Here is a 6865-nt window from a genome sequence, read left to right as displayed (position 1 = left end):
ATACATGCGCAAAGGGGGAGGCACGTGCCCCTCCCACTTTTGTCAAAAAGTTGGGGGTGCACTCAACCGGGGAAAATTGAGGAATTAGCTATTATGGCGAGCGAAACGAGCCGAAATTTTTAGAACAGTTGCCGGGGTATCGAGACCCGCTCCCCCGACTTTGGAAAACCAGCGCACGCTATTGATGTATGACAGTGGGTGTATATATCATAGAACACGCACAGCGTCATCATCCCTATATCTTCGTGTCAGAAATTGCCTTGAGGGCGAATCTACTAGTGTACTATCACACCCCAACGGATTTAGACAAGTAACATATTGCTTAATAACATTGATAAACTTTTGGAATCATTTGTCATAGTTTTGTGTTTACGTGGTAAACCAATGACGATGTCAAAATTTAGTAAATCTCGACCGCCCTCCCCCTGCATTTGATTTTATTCTTACACCGGTTGGTGTTAGTTTTAAACCTGATGTAAACGCTAGACATGCTAGAGGAACAACACCGTATTTAGTGTTACATTCACTACGCTCATGTTTTTGCACTGACACCTCCGGTGGTGTTGACCTAACATCAAAGTATCACAAAATGCTGAACACCCGCTCAGTGTTGCACATCTAACACCGGCGATTTTGCAGTGTATACCAATAAGCATGGAGACCCCTATCCCCCAGAGGTAACTCAGATTAGGCTGTTCCTGTTCATGTACATAGGCCCTACTTTTGTTTTTATAAAGTCTACATATTAAAATAATGATATTACCGAATTGACGATTCAGAATATTTGAATAATTTGTGTCAATTATTTACGGAAAACGTGAATGTGGCGTCATAAAGCAAATGCTTGCATTGCATTTTCATCTTAGCAAACTGTAAAATTGATCCTCAGTGAGTAACAGGACCGCAATAGTTGAGCTAATTTTCAGCGAAAAAGAATGTTTTTAGGGAAAAGTTTGAATGTAGCTGACACTAATTTGTAAGGTATAAAGCAAATCTGTAAAAGGTTCTTTTAATAAAGATATAACTTTCTTCTTTTAGGTCGTGCGTCTTGAACTCGCCACCCCAAAAAGGTGGCGATGCCTCATTTCCCCAAATTCGACTCAAATTAAATGATGATATCTCTGCCAAGCAAGTAGTTATTGTCATGTTTTTAGTCTCATTTTATTGCTAAATAAAATGCACTTTCAACCCTGTAAAAAGAATTCAGCTAGCCTTTTTAATACTGACACTGTGCTTCATAGAATTCAGAATGGACAGGGTGGCGTAGGTGGGGGATGTGGAGGTACATGGGGGATGTGGTACACACAAACTCTATGGGATTGATATTTTAGTGCATAATCTGCTTCCGTAAAGGCTGTAAATTGGATTTTGATCCTATTTAGCATCTAAAAGATTCATGACCTTACAGCTAAACAATTATACTAATTGTTTATAATCATTTATGATTGGTTTAGTCTAGAAAGTACAAACTTTTTCATACAAAACTACCTGTTTTCATATTAAACACTGTAGTAAGTAATGCGGATGTCTTCAAAATCTAAACGTTACTGTAAAATTTTAATTAGTTTTCCTATCATAATCAAAGTATATGAGATTTTCGGAAGGAAAATTTGAGGAGGAATCTAAATATGGACTTACTTTTTCTGTATGGGTTAGGTGCAAAATGTTGCAGTTCAAAATATGTTGAATTGTAAAAAATTCTAACATACTTTTGGACACCCTGTATTCTGAGATTGTTTCGGTTTGCATGCAGAAAAATTGCAGACCTCAACCATTTCTGAACCTGCATATGGATGTAATTGAATTTGCACCTCAAGAAAACATTCTTAATCCCAGGTGTGTTAATAACTTTGCATCACAATACCCTCCAAACAACTGATGCGTATTTAGTATTAACCTATACAGTCAGCCCGAAGTATAATTTGCTTACAATTTTTGGGTAAAATTCAGGTTGACCATACTTATTACATTTAACATACCCTAACAACAATCATTATTAACCATGCATGTTAACATCAAAAAATAAAGTTAAATCCTTCCCAAGCCTTTCGGCCTATCTCCGTTTCATAACCCTAGGCCACATGTCTGCGAGTAGAAAAGCTACAGCAGGGGGTTAGTCCACTGGTAGCCATGTGTTCTAACTTTCCCTACTCCATTCTTTCAATGCCGAACGCCTGGCAAGAAGGCAGTAGGTACCATTTTTTAAAGCCTTTGGTATGGCCCGGCCGGGATTCGAACCCGCGACCTCCCGATCGTGAGTCGGGCGCTCTAACCACTAGGCCACCACGCCGGTTAACATATGTTAACTTATCATGCTTATTTTCGTTTTACTACGGCTCTGTATGATTTTGATTTAATCATATACTTTGAATAGTGTATCGTACTATTCAACCATATCAGTTGCAAGTCTTACGTTACTAATAAACTTACTAAGTACATGTTTATTATATAAATGTCACATGCATAGCAATAATGTTATTCTAAGGAGCGGTTCGTATTTGTTATATTTTCTGAACCATCCTGTTTAAACAACTTTTTTAAAGATATTTCCAGCTCGCGAGGTCTTGCAGTCATTAAGTCAACATATTGTTTTATTGAGTGCTTTTTAAGCAATAATGTGCGAACCGTCATAGGCCAACGGAAATTTCATGAGGAAATAAAAATGTTTAAAAAATTTAAAAGTAGACCTGATGTAAAGTTTAAATATGATACATCTCCGTAGAACTTACCTCAATATTCTGAGTCTTTCACCGAAGAGCAGTTGATTGCAACAGCAGTTTGACTGGCAGTGTGTATAGACGACAAGACTGTTATGAGACTGAGACGATTGTGAGGCTGTGGAGATTGTGAGACTGAGCCTGAGAAAGTCTTCCTTTTAAACGTTTTCCATCAAGAATCAATGGTAGATTTTACCTCGCCGCGATTTCTTATTGGCTACTGTATCTGAAATCGTCGCGATTTCTCAGTGGCTATTGACTACGGTGGCTATACTTGCAATAAATATTCTCGGGTAAACAATGGTAAATGTTTCAATGTTTATTGTTTAACATGTTCCGGTATTCGATGTGTATCAGTCACCCAGGCCTATTATGTGGTTTTTTTTATATCTATAACCAGGGAAGTACACTTCCCTGATCTAACCAATCATACATCTACAGCTATAATCACTGCAATCAAGGCGTAGGCGTTAATGTACATAATTATTATCATGTAGGCGTAATATAGGCGTAGGTGTATCTGAACCTTTCAGGTCGGGCGGGGGGGCATTGTCAATGTCACTCAAAGCCCCCAATGCTTGTCAATAGGCGGCCTCTTTTTTGAAGTCAAATATACCCGATAGTTCCCTCTTTTAGGTGCGGCTACCCATTGATCCACCTCTTTTTCTATAACTGTATCACCAAAATGCCACAAAATAATGCAGAAACTTTTAAATTCTCTTATTTCAGCAAATTTGTAATGTAAATTTGGGACATTTGGAACAAAAAAATGTTTTCAAAATTTTATGGCCAATAACCCCTTTTTTTTAAAAACTATGCCCAATGATTCCCTTTTTCATTATGTTTGTACCCAATGCCCCCCCTTTAAAACAACGTTTTTTACCGTTGGGGCCCTTACTTCGCGACGCCGGTAAATTTGAGTGCCCCCGGGCTTTCAAAAAATGTTGGAATAGTTTACATTTCTACGATGGTAGCGTCTTTTTAATGTACCTATTTGAGTGACCAATGAACCCAAATATGAAAATGCTCCAAAAATACAGAATAATGTTTTAAATATTTACTTGACCTGTGTCCGGTGTAGGGGAAAGTGGGGTAATCCCGGGCACCTTTCGTTAAGGCTACACAGGTTCAAGATTAAATAAAGTTCATCAGTGAAAATCATATCAATGCAAAGTAGGAGTAATGTTCTAACTAGAAACCAGTTTTTAATAACTCAATATATCTAGTTAATAAGTTATAATTAAAAAACAAAATGGAAAAAAATGATGGGGTAATGCCGGACACGGGGTAATCCCGGACACATGATTGTTGCTAAGAGGGAAAGTGGAGTAGGATGATAATCCCCTGAATGTATTAGGTACTTCTGTTACCTCAAGCATACAACTATGGAGGATGTTGTTGTTGTCTATATTTTCGAAATAACAAGTGTCCGGCATTACCCCATCTGTATAGAGACGCATGTGTGTCCGGGATTACCCTCACGATCCCGATTTATTTTTTCAGTGCTTGTTCTACTTATCCATTTTGAGATACCAAAATTCATACATCCAGCTAACAATCAAGTATCAAACATAATTTTCATCCATACTTTATCTGTGTCCCTTGTCGCATTAACTGTCACCCAGCTAATAAATCACTTTTCAGATAAAAAGTCAAAAATGACAATTTCTGTTTTTTCGTAATTTTCACAAAGAAAGGCGAGACCCAAAGCGCTGGTAGTAGTACACGTGAGATACACTTTGAGGTAGCTAATACCCTAAGGTAGTATAATAGTGCCACCCTTCTCCGTTTAGCTGCAATCGACGTGTCCGGGATTCCCCACAGTCCGGCATTACCCCACTTTCCCCTACATGAACAAAAATACATGGTGATTTAAGGGCACTGGGTATTAGGCCTAACGCCTGCAGGCGTCCCTGCAGAAAACCCAGGTAAAACCAATTTCCCGCGTACAAGAACAAACCAAGGTCCTGGATGACCTTTGATCAGTATTTAAAAAAAGCTGCAATTTGGCAGTGATGTATCATTCAAGTCTGGACTCGGACTTGAGTCCGGACTCCGACACAAAAAGACTCGGCTCGGACTGGGACACTAAAGGATTCGAGTTCGGTCCGAGTCCAGTCGAATTAAGTCCATGTAAATTGTGAAATGATTATCTAAAAATGTTAAAATAGATCTTAAATTTGATTCAAAATTTGTTGACTTCACCTATTTGGCCATTTTCCTAATTAATTGGGGGCTCTCAAATCTGTGATCTGTCATATATCCTAAATATCCACCAAATTATTTGGATGTATCTGTTACTTAGCAGAATTATATTATTGTTATCATTAATGAAATAATTGCACAATTTCATTAAATACTTGTACTATATAAAAATATCTAAGACTTCTTTCATGGAACTTTCTAATCAATTAAACAGAGAGAAACATGCACACTGGATGGACCATACATCGAAGCTCATCCCAGTGTGTTGCTTATCTTCGAGTTTCGAGTCTCGAGTCAAATTTTCGAGTCTTGAGTTTCGAGTCTCGAGTTTCGAATCTCATATTTCGAGTTTCGAGTTTTATATTTCGAGTTTCGAGTCTCATATTTCGAGTTTCGAGTTACATTTTTCGAGTTTCGAGTCTTATATTTCGAGTTCCGAGTCTCATATTTTGAGTTTCTAGTTACATTTTTTGTGTTTCGAGTCTTATATTTCGAGTTACATATTTCGAGTTTTGAGCCTCATATTTCGAGTTTCGAGTTATGTCTTTATAATATCGAGTTTCGAGTAATAAAAAAAAAGATTTGAAAAAAAGAAGCAATCACAATAACCATAATAATAACCATAATAATAATAATAATAATAATAATAATGATAATAATAATAAAATTATATAGCCCTCGTCTCTCTTAGATTTCACATGCCAACCACATTACTTCATGCTCTTTGCCCAAAACTAGAACAAAATAAAGTATAAATTGCCAAGATTGGGCGGTATTGTAGCATTAACTAGCAACAATTATTGAACTAATTAAGAATAATAATATACGTCATTTTAAAGACAACGGACATTTCATTATTGGGCCCTAAAGAGTTATAATCGACACTCGAAATTTAAACCCAAGTTCGAGTCTCATTTTAAAGAAAATAGACCTTTTCTAATGGACAAATGACATTCAAAAGCCACTCATATTATTTCTTGGTCAAAATATTGTAAGTGGCGAGAAATAGCTAATTTAATTTTAATTTAATTAGTTATAATCGAGACTCGAAATTTAGACCAAATTTCGAGTCTCGACATTTTAATGAAAACGGACTTTTTTTTAATGGACAAATGACACTCAAAAGCATATTATTTCTTGGTCAAAATACTATAAAGCGGGCGAGAAAAAACTAAATAGACTTTGCCTCCTAGAGAGTTATAATCGAGACTCGAAATTTAGACCCAATTTCGAGTCTCGTCATTTTAAAGAAAACGGACCTTTTCTAATGGACAAATGCCATTCAAAATCCAGCTACTTATATTATTTCTTGGTCAAAATACTATAAAGTGGGTGAGAAAAAACTAATTAGACTTTGCCTCCTAGAGAGTTATAATCGAGACTCGAAATTAAGACCCAATTACTAGTCTCGTCCTTTTAAAGAAAACGGACCTTTTCCAATGGATAAATGACATTCAAAACCCACTCATATTATTTCTTGGTCAAATATAAAGTGGGCGAGAAAAAACTAATTAGACTTTGCCTCCTAGAGAGTTATAATCGATACTCGAAATTAAGACCCAATTTCGAGTCTCGTCATTTTAAAGAAAACTGACCTTTTCCAATGGATAAATGACATTCAAAACCCACTCATATTATTTCTTGGTCAAAATATTATAAAGTGGGCGAGAAAAAACTAATTAGACTTTGCCTCCTAGAGAGTTATAATCGATACTCGAAATTAAGACCCAATTTCGAGTCTCGTCATTTTAAAGAAAACTGACCTTTTCCAATGGATAAATGACATTCAAAACCCACTCGTATTATTTCTTGGTCACAATACAATAAAGTGGTTGAGAAATAGCTTATTAAATTCTGCCTCATAGAGAGTTTTTTAATTTTATTTATTTATTTATTTATTTATTTATTTATTTATTTATTTATTTATTTATTTATTTATTTAT

At 36.2% G+C, this 6865-nt stretch overlaps 1 non-coding gene across 1 annotated transcript; it reads right to left on the bottom strand.

Annotated features, from left to right (window-relative positions):
* Positions 1 to 2217: 2217 nt before the first annotated feature.
* On the bottom strand, positions 2218 to 2290 carry Trnav-cac (transfer RNA valine (anticodon CAC)). Its single transcript has one exon. It is a non-coding gene; the product is annotated as a tRNA-Val (tRNA).
* Positions 2291 to 6865: the final 4575 nt, after the last annotated feature.

The sequence above is a fragment of the Amphiura filiformis genome, chromosome 15 (genome assembly GCF_039555335.1).
Source record: "Amphiura filiformis chromosome 15, Afil_fr2py, whole genome shotgun sequence".
NCBI classification, from domain to species: domain Eukaryota; kingdom Metazoa; phylum Echinodermata; class Ophiuroidea; order Amphilepidida; family Amphiuridae; genus Amphiura; species Amphiura filiformis.
Note: the sequence above shows the minus strand (reverse complement) of the source record. Positions and strands in the feature narration are given on the sequence as shown.